The following is a 10,945-nucleotide window of genomic DNA, read 5'->3' on the forward strand; positions in this document are numbered from 1 at the left end:
AAAAGCTGCTTCCATAGGGGTGTCTGTCTGCTGCTGCTGGGAGGAGAAGGCAGCAGGTCTCAAAACTCAGGGAGTTTCGTCTGTTTATACTGGAGGTCTCAATTAGGTCAGTGTACCTCGTTTGCCGAAACAGGCTGCAAGGAAACTTCCAAGCCGACGTTACTAAAAATCCTGTAACAGAAAGAAAAATTATCTGACTCGTGAACTGAAATGGGGCTTTTGATAACTGCAGACCGAGAACACATCCTATTCATCGGTGACGTTCAGATGGGCCACTGCATAAAGCACGTCAGCAACGCTGGTCAGACATCTGTCAGAGAAAGGCCAGCAAACCTCCTAGGACAAGACGTTCTTCAGTCAGCAGGGCTCACAACACTCCTCATGGAAGCTGCTGCGTTACAAACAGCTCTGTTTCCTCTGCCCAAGGTGTGGTGGAAACATCTCATTTCCATCTAGCTGATCAGACAACTATTTCTTTGCAAACTGGGGTGCAGTATAAAACATTCAGAATGAGGTCTTTAAGAAGTTATATGTTATATATAGACTGTCCAAGACTTGGACAGTCTTTTTAATTTTAGATCGCCGAGTCTTGTTACTGTCCAGCCAGAGCTTGCTAGCCCTTTGGCAGTGCCAGTTTCCTCAGTGTTTGAAGTGACAGCTACATGAACTGTGACATTTTAAAAGCATGATGTCTGCTAGGCATGTCTCAAAAGCTGTTATGTGTTTGTTAAGCCCGTAAATCCACACGTTCACTTGCTGCATTACAGTTTTAAATCCAGATTCCAACTTTTGCTTTTTTTGCCAAAAAAATTGTATATGCCAGTGTCTAATATTTCACTGTAAATTTATTATCACTGGAAGGACTCATGTGGCGTAACACTCTCAGACGGGGGGGTGTCTCTACTGCAACTGGAGGTGTGACTGCAGCTTGAGCAGACAGCGGAGCTGGCTTTCAGCTGGATTTTTGGGAACTGATAACAGCATGGTCATGGCAGCAGAAGACTGAGTAACCCATAGAGAGCCATGTCCCTTACTGTGGTCTCCAAGCACTCTGAGGATGCTTAGTTTCAAGCAAGGTTGAAGCTTTTCCTTGTACCCAGGCTTTTCAAGGCTAAGGGCGAGTTCCTCTTGCAGGTTAAGAAATGGCTGACAGAAAAGGTATTTAAAAATCTGTGTGAAAGTGAACAGAGGAAAGGTGCCCCAAGGACTGTGAGAACCAAAACAGTTGCAATCTCTTGGCCAAGAAGTTTCCAAGTCACAGATTGGCATAATATGGAAAATATATACAGAAAATATCACAGTATATCACCTGGTTCTTCCCCTAAGCTTCTACAAGCCGCTGTCAGAGACAGAGTTGTGAGCAAGATGCACTTCTGGCCATGGTTTGATTCCTGTGAAAAAACTAGAAGAACCATTTTTTCATTTCCCCACTGCAGGGAAGGTACCCTCAAGGAGCCGTTCCTTGAGCTGTGCTTCTTGAGCAAGCTCAAAAACTATTTAGGAAAGAGATCTGGGTCTCATTACAGTTTGTCCTCTGAATGTATCAGCTCTGGGGTTCACAGTGGTCCAAAAGACAAACAAGATTTTAGAGTCAGGAGAATCCAACTGCAGTGCTTGCCACCCCACTGTGTAAATGCACAGTGCCTCCGTGCTGTGAATCCCTGGTGCTGTTTTGGCCACCCAGCCTCTAGCAGGGTGAAGGAGAACTACAAAAGGGAAAGGCAACAGGCAAATTTAGAGAAAAGTCCATCAAGGGCAGTAAAAGACAAAGACGTGCTGAACTTTCATACACAGAAGCAGACAGTGGACAAGAAATGACCAAGTGCGTTGGAGGTAGAGAGGGTCAGGAGATACAGAAGGGTGTAAAATCACAAATGCTACAGAGAAAGTAGATAGCAAAGCCTTAGATCTGTTGCAAGGACAAGGAGAAAAGGAAGACAAACCTACAGCTGAAACCAAAGAGATAAATAGCAAAACACTGTGCAAAACAGAAATAAATATTTCCAATCCTTAGTGTCTCTTGCTGAACCCATCTGGGAAGAGGTGCTCCAGCATTTCTCTGAGAGAAGAGCAGTGGGGGGGTAGCCTGAAGGTCCAGGAGTCCACAAGCCATGAAGTGCCCCAATCAAAAGGTCTACCAGGAAGGATTACTCCACAGTTACTCCACTGCTTATCTTCTTTCCTCAGACACCTCAGACCACTGAAAAGGGGCATCTTGGGTTGGATAGCCTTTCAGTCTGACCTGTTCTGGTGGTTTCATGTGACACCCTTATGTATTTGACTCCCTCAATAGACTGGCTTCCTGCATATGTATTTTTTCACTTTAATGAACAGCTCACCAGTGAGATGAAGTGACAGTGAACCATTCAAATACTGGCAGTGTACAAGAGTGACAGATCTGGGATCAAATAAGATATATTTTTAAAATCATATGAACAAGCAATTATTTCCTGGAACACAGTAGGAACCAGGGTGAGTGCAGCTCTATTAACTATGGAGCATAACATCTGCAATACTGAATATTTAATGGGAAACACGCTTGCCAGGGTGGATCAGACCAGTGCTCCATTGTCTTCATCAGTAGCTATTCCCAGAGGCTTCACAGGAAGGCACAAGACATCCCATAATAGACCACTAGGAAATATTTATCCATAAGAAAACCATCTCCTTAGCTCATTTTGGTTAATGATGTCCTCCTTACTTTGAAGGCTGATACCTTTTCCACTTTGGACCTCTTATTATTCATATAAATTCCTAACCCTGCCGAGCAGTTGGCCTCAGTAATACTTCCTGGCAGAAAGTTCCCCAGGTTAATTATGTGTTAATTATTTCCCAAGTTCCCTTTAAAAAAACCTGCGTCCAAGTCAAAGAAAATCCTCACCTCCCTTCGGTTTCAGTAGACTCAGGGGCTCTCAGCCCTTGGCAGTTGGGGGTGGCATTGACAAGGTGGTAAGGGATCCAGCGACGCATGTAGTTCGCATTAAATGGAGCATACTCCAGCTGCCCCCCATTTTTGATCGAGATCTGAGAGCTGTGGAGATTTAAGGTTCCCCACAGTGATCCATCATGACTGGAGACGCAAACAGAGCTGCGTTCTGGGATGTGCAGCTCCCCGCAGAGGATTTTTCCACACTGACAAAGAAGCCATTGTGTGTGCGTGTGTGTGTGTGTGTGTGCGTGTAGCAGACAGGGAAGGAGGCAAGTGTGAGCGAGCTCCAGTGCACAGGCTGATATCTTCCAGAAGTATTAAGTAAACTTCTTCTATCTCACCACCAAAGTAAATTGCTAAATGCTCGCTGTGCCTGACATGAACACGCTGAGGTGGTGCTTTGATCCGTGCCTCCATACAGGCTCAGTTTCCCACCACACCTCGTCTGACCCAGCCACCAACTGCTCCTGAGGGCAGTGGCCCAGCTCTCTCTCTCCTGCCCATCACCATCCATTCCCAACACTTCCTTTGTGCTGGGACGCACAGACACATTGCCTCATGGAGTAACCTGAGCACAGGGTCAGAAACTGGTCCTGGTGATGGTTGGAGATGGACATCTCCATGACAGGAGAGAAAAGGTGGGAGCACAGGGCTGGGGGTCCTGGAGAGGCTCCCAACCAGGGGAAGGGGACACTGGTGTCAGCCTGTGCTTTCCTCACCTTCAGCAGCCCTGCCTTCTCTCTCACATTGATACTGGCGCTCCTGAAGTTATGCAGAAGGTCAGATGAGGGACCTGATCCAAGCTAACGTGACCATAAACTAGAAAAGCAGATCCAGGCTGCTTCACGTCCCCCCACTGGGGCAGGACATGAAGGGGGACACAAGATCCTGCAACGAAAATGAAAACAAACAGCACAGAGAGGTTCAGGGACATGAAGTCAGAAGAGGACAAGTTGACATAGAAGCAGATTTATCTCAAGGTTTACACAAGCTTTATCACAAGAGCTCTGAAATGTCGTATGTTCACCGGATCCCTCCCTCTGGGGACGGTAGCTGCCAGGACCTGGCAGGAAGTGACACATTGTAGACTGGAGCCTGTCACCCAGGTCTGAAAGGCCAGACAGACGTCCCTGCTAGACAGGACGGACATTTGTTTGCAGACCAGAACACCAAGGCTTTTAGCTGTACTTAATGTCACCGGTGTTTCAGTCTTATCTTAATGGATAGGAGGGCCCTATTTTTAGAATCGGTCAAGTATCGGAGAAGATCAGCCCAAACAGGAGTTTCCTCCAGCATTCACATCACATTGCTCTGACTTGGAGAAAAAAAGAATAAACCCAGAGACCAAAATTTCAAAACAGAAACAAAGGAACCGGAGTATTTTGGGGTGTAATTTTCACAGGTCACAGAGTGCTTGATGGATGTGGTTGAATGTGTGCTATTATCCTGACCCAGTAGCCATTTCCTTCCATATTTTTAGATGCAGGGTATTTTTTTTCCGTAATCTTAGTGCTACATTAAGGAGGACAGCACCACGACAAGGACAATCAGCTCTGCACCTACTGGAGCTTTCCTGAGGAATGAAGCAAGGACAAATTTACCCACTCTAGCCGCAATGACAAAGGGACAAAGTCAGAAAACCTGGCCTTCATCCTTTCCCTCTGTAAATGCTGGGTTTTTTTAGCAAGCTAAAAATTATGGCGCCTAAATATTTGGGATAGAGCAGTCATTAAGACTGTTATAAGCACTTCTGCTACACCTCGGCATTAGTAGTGACTGCATTGTTTGCTTTAGAAGCTTCTGAGTGGCAGAAAAGTGGATATTAAAAACGGAGAAATAGTTAGAAATTGTACAATATTCAAGCAGACTGTAATAATGTTAAATACCATTTTAAAGCCCCTAAACTAACTTTAAAAACAACAAAAACGGGACTGATTTACAACCTGCTTCACAGCTGAAGGGTGGAGTCCAGTAGTATTTGCCTTTGGATATGCTAGTAAAATAACAAACCTATATTAATCCAGCCTTGAATGTAACTGCCAACATTTTGAGTGTATCTGTCTGTTAACAGTATAGCAAAGCAGTCAAAACAGACTTTGTTTTAAAAAGGAATAAAAAGTTGAAGGCACCGCTAAGACAGAAGTCGGTTACTCATTATAACACTTTCTGCAGTGGTGTTTCGCGTCAGAAGCTGTGGAGCTGGTTGTTTTCTTTGCTTTGTCATCAGATGGCTTGACATGCAAGTCATATATGAGCAAGTCACACAATACACACACACACACACACACGTACACATATATGTGTATATATATAGTGTGTGTATATATATATATGGTTCGATGGTATATTCTGGTCTTGGTTCATGGGCATGCTGGTGAAATAAGGTCACCTACCATGTATCCCCTTTTGACCAGCTTACCCCAATGACATTAGTTAATGGGCTTTAAGTAGGAAAAAGCCCCATAGGAAGTTGTGAACTGCAGCAGCGATGTGGCTATGAGAGACAGAACGGCTCAGCAGCGTCTCTCCGCAAAACCCAGCTGATCAGGTCGTGGTGCTAACAGGCCTGCTCAAAATTGCTAACAGCTTGGCGCTTATTCACACCACACAGACTATTTATTACAGGGACTGAGCTGAGGTATCTCTTATGGAAACCATTACAGAGCAAACCGTTGGGCCCTATCTTCTCTGTGTAAATGAACAGAGCTCGACTAAGTCAGCAGAGGTTCCCCTTTTTACAAGAGCAAAGAATGTGGCCCCCCTGCTTTAAAGCCTCCAAACGTGCCAAAACTGTCACCTCTGAGGGCTGAGTGGTCAAGGTTTACTCTTTGCATCCAAAATGACTCTTTCGGCAAGTCCTTGAACACAGGTAAAGTAAGACAAAGTAATTGAAACATTCCAACCCCTACTTAAAAGAAAATTAAATAATAAAAAAAGACAGACTTTCAGCAAGAGAAAGGATTGTGCTTGATTCTTGGTGCCAAAGCCTTCCTCAGTGAGAAGTTTAACTTTTGCCTGTTTGGTGCGTTGTTGCAGGCACAGACTCAGGCCTGCCCCAATGCCAATACCTGGTAGCTCACACAGACATGGCATGGGAAGAGAACACCTTTCTGTGGTGCATTGGGATCTCATAGAACCTTGATTTGTGAATAAACAGCAGCATCCAAAGGTGTCAGCAACAGCCTTTCACTGTGCAGGTTGCTCTACAGACACGAGTGGAGAAACGTTTCCTGTGCAGGGTAACTTCAAACACAAGAAGCAGAAGTCTAAGGGCATAAGCACATGCAACTATAAGATAAAAACATGTTTTATATAAAACAGCTGACCTACATGCCTGCTCCAGAAAGGACTTGTTGGGCATCCCTCACTGTCCATGGCAGAATAAGCACAATTTGGATTGAAGACTGCTGCTATCACCATGCTTTTCCTTTGCTTCATGGCACAGAGAAGTAGTCCTCCACCTCAGCACCATTTTCCAGTCTGGAGAACCATCTGTACCATCTTTCTGCTGGTACATGCACGTTAAATTCAGAATGACACTGACACCACAACTAGCTAGCTCAGTCAGATCCAAAACGACAGCTCTCATTTTAATGAGGAAAGCTTATAATTATGTGGTAATTCATCTGTGACTTGGGCTTCTGTGTGTTCTCCTCGTGTGAAGTAAAAAATGTGCCAGTGAGCTCCTGACAACCCTGAAGCCAATGGGTGTCTCACTGTCAGCATCAAAGGATCAGGATTGCAATCCATGCTCTAGCCCAGTCCGTATCCCTGGCTGGCCAAATTGCTTAACAAACAATTTAACAATTTATCACTTTGGAGAGAGTTACTTATTTCCCTCTGCCTTTGTGTTCTCCTCTGAGAGGGATAACACTCAGAGCTCTATAAACCATAATTAGCAAGTTTCAAAGGCACTTTGAGATCTTGGGATAACAGCACGCTACAGGTGCACAGCATATTTATTCTTAATACTTCAGGTCCCTGACCTAGGAGCTGCATAGTTGTAGCTTACAGAGATGGGTTGCAAGTCCAGTGGAAGTACAAATGGCAAATTTATGCTCACAAGAAGAGACTGTGACACGAACCCAAGGTGGTGTTGGAACTGAGGTCACCAACCTGGCAGTGAAACCAGAAAACAGGTCCATCAGCGTTGCTGTTTCCAGAAAGGCTTAAAAAAGCTCACTTTGTACTGGTAAATATGTTTCTACTCAAGGCTATAACACAAAGACTCACAGACCTGCTTTTCGGTTGAGCTCTCCCTCAAGAACTACAACAGAAAGTCCCACCTATGCCAGTGATCTGCTCAATTAGATTTTACTTCAGTATGTGTTAAGAGATTGGAACAAGATTTGAAATGAATGTTTACCCCGAAAAAGCCTTAGCAGACTCAAAACTATATTCACCACAGGTATACATAATCTGAATAATAATAATAATAGTAGTAGTAGTAGTAGTAGTAGTAGTAGTAGTAGTAGTAAGAATAAGAATAAGAATAAGAATAAGAATAAGAATAAGAATAAGAATAAGAATAAGAATAATAGAAACCTCTGGGACATACTGTGGACACCAGGTTGACTACAAACTTTACTGTGTGGAAAACTTCCCAGCAGGTGGTTGTAATCCTTCTAGAAAGGATCAGAGCTGGATCAGCAGTGCCTCAGGGAGTTGGGTGCCCATCTCTTACTGGATTTATGCTGTCATAATCTAAGAACAAAACTGTTGATTTTTGAGTTAAAAAGCTGAAATTTTGGGTCATGATGCCACGTCGAATCTAAGCATTTGGCTTGCTGGCAGTTTATCTTCTGGGTTTATGGTAAATATGGTAAATATTAAATGTGCATTGTCATCAACTTTCACAAAGCTTACTGGTTCTTCCTGGGCGTTGGACTCTCTCTTCATCCTAAAAAGCATATTTAATTTTCCAGGAACATTATGCTCTGGACAATGTTTTACATAGAGCAGTAAAAAAAAAAAAATAAAATAAAGTCCTCCCTCCCTCAAAGGGTTTTCATTTGTCAAATATAATTTATGCCCACATAAGATCCATTCCTTAAAATAAATATTGAAGCCTGAGAGAAAACCCTTGTGCAGGGCTTGCGAAGGGAAAAAGCACGGTGTAAATGGGAGCGGTGGCTCGCTGCGGGCCGGGCCCCGCCGGTCTCCTCAGCGAGCGGAGCCACAGAGCGGGGTTTTTACTGGCCTCGGTTGTGTCTGTTGAACTGTTGCTCTGTCTTCAGCGAAATCTCGAGCCACAGAAATCCTCGATTAAAACCACCTGCGCGGCTTTGTCAGCCGAGCCCCGCGCTGTCAAGGAACTTAGCTCCTTAAGCCCATACAAGTCATTAAGAAGAAGGTGAATTAGAGATTTAGACGTTGCCGATAGTAACTATCTCTGATCAATTGATATCTTCCTCCGATAAAGCGGCGCTCCTCGGCCACCCCCCTCCCCTGCCTCGTCCGCGCAGACCCCGACCACTGGATCTAATTAGGGGTGAGGAACACCAGGCCCTCGTCAGCGCTGAAAGGCCATCAGTAGGCCTATCCATTAATAACTCTCCTGTGCGCTGTACATTGTAATTGTCAGACTGCAATTTACAGTAATCCTCCAATGCAAAAACTTAAATAGCTGCAGCTGATTTGAAATTCATACAACCAGTTGAAAGAGAGAAAAACAAGATGCACGGGTTAAAAGGCCAAATTGTGCAAGTGTGTGCGCTGAGTGACAGACATTTTAGTACTAGCCTGGGACCATATTTTAAAAGGTCACTGAAAACTTTTGGCTTGGGCCCTCTGACAAACAATGAACTTTCCATATATTTATTTGCCATCTCTTTGTTTTTACAGCAAGCAGAATAAATGAGTTAAATGACGTTGTGCGGGTCTGCACATTGTCAGCACAGGTTATAAGTCATTATTAAACTCCATCAAATCAGACCAAACCCGGTCTAGGCAATGAGACTAAAAGTTATTTGCATTCCTTCTGTCATAAAAAATCATATCCCCTTACCCAAGACTTTCGTTTCTTTATTAAATGCAGCCACAAGAGTATTTCAGGTCTGGCAATGTGAGCTCAGGAAAACCTACTCTGTATAACTCAGTGTAACAGCTTAGAACCGATTCCACTAAAATGTCCCAGTTGAGTGTATCTGGGCACTCAATCAAGACACACATATTACTTTTAAATAAGATTAGCCTTTATATTTTGCTGCTTAAGTTAAAACTTTTCATGTCATTCTCTCATTTTATGTAAACTCCAACATAATTCTGTTTTAGAGAATACTTCAAACAAATTAAAACCCTCAACTCGAACGTGTCCAGCAAAACTTGCCTAATGGCATAGCAAGCTGTTTGGTGACACTAAAACACTTTTAAATAAGATGAATTTTCCCTGCGTTGCCCTGGCTTTGTAATTACTGCTGCTGAACAGCATTCGCCTTTGGTTACAATGGCAAAAGCAGCGGCTCGGGCTCTGAAACTTATTTGACAAATAACTTACAAGTGACCTGCAACATCTGTTTAAAAAATTGCCCTTTGGTATCTGCCCGCAGTCGAGTTCAGCATTAATTATGAAATGCAAACATATCATCGGGGACAGGGGCAGCTTTTACACATACACGAGGCATGGCGTGGGGAGGGGGGGGCCAGGCTGCAAACACCTTCTTTACACCATTCGAGTGGAAAGAAAATGTTTAAGTAAAGCTCCATCCCAGCTACCAGCTTGTAATGTCACACTGGAGTGACCCAGCCACACTCAGTGATGGGATGGGGCTTGGAGAGGCGGCTCCGAAATGTGGCCCTGGGCCTTGCTGGGCTGGAAGGTGCCACTAACAGCTATGGAGGGACCTAAGTCATGGCAAGGCCTCAGGAGCTGCAAAGACCCTCATGAAGAGCAAAGGGCTCCACACCCTGAACAACACCAGCAATAGGCTTTAATAAGAGTAATGACAGCCCGATGTACACTCACAGAATCCTGTAGTGATGGAGATGTGTTCTGCAGTCGCTAAGGTTTAAAACTTCTACCCAGCCCCACCTCTGGATAGCTTAGTGCTCTGCTGCTTGGTGTCACAGCAGCTCAGGATGGGATTCACCTCGCAGTATAAAAGCAGATGGAAGAGTGAAATAAAGCACTTGTCTCTTCTTCAGAGAAGGGAAACATTCTTTTTTCCAAGGCCTTATAAGTCTTTTTCATGTGGGAGCCAGTAAAAAATAAAAATAAGAAATCCCGCCCCTATGTAATCCCGAATTACATTATTTTGGATCTGATTTTAAAACTATCCAGCAAGGTTTGATTCAAATAACATGTGCAGTACAGATTTCCCTTTGCATCAATACATATTAGTAGTATAACTATTGAATATAAACTTTTAGAGAACTATTTCCTTATTGCAATCAGAATAAACTGCTTCTAACCTGTATGGAAGCACATGTACAATGTAGCTGGACAATACCAAAACTATTGCTTTCTGCAGCTTTAAAAGATATTTGCTTGTAAGAGATCAAAGACAGATATAAACTTTTACTTCTGCAGATCTCTTTTCTCCGTGCTGCTTTTTTCATTTACCTTCTCATAGATGAACGTCATCTGCAACCGAGCTCAGCCATCGAGCGATGACATTTCTGCAGCTAATTGTGGCGTATTGGAGTCTAGAAGTATTATTAAACTGTCCTATAACTCACATTTCGTGTGAAAAACTGGGACTTGAAAAACACCTGCCCAAACAATTCATAAACACACCGCACAGCAAATACCTATGGTAATACACTGGATTTACAACCGTCATATTATATTAAACATACAGTATGAAAATTTATCACCCATTACGCAGATTCCTGTTTTAATAATAGCTTGTAGGTGTACAATAGCACCTTCTCTCCCAAAGGGTCCCAAAGCACTTTAAAAATCATAGGTACAGGAATTGCTTCATTCGCTGTGGAAATACAGATGTCCTTGGGGAGCGCGGGGGTCAGGGGAGGGGAGCGATGGTGCACAAGGGTCCAGAGAGATGGTTGGGGATG

The sequence above is a fragment of the Mesitornis unicolor genome, unplaced genomic scaffold (genome assembly GCF_000695765.1).
Source record: "Mesitornis unicolor isolate BGI_N332 unplaced genomic scaffold, ASM69576v1 scaffold16751, whole genome shotgun sequence".
Taxonomy (NCBI): Eukaryota; Metazoa; Chordata; class Aves; order Mesitornithiformes; family Mesitornithidae; genus Mesitornis; species Mesitornis unicolor.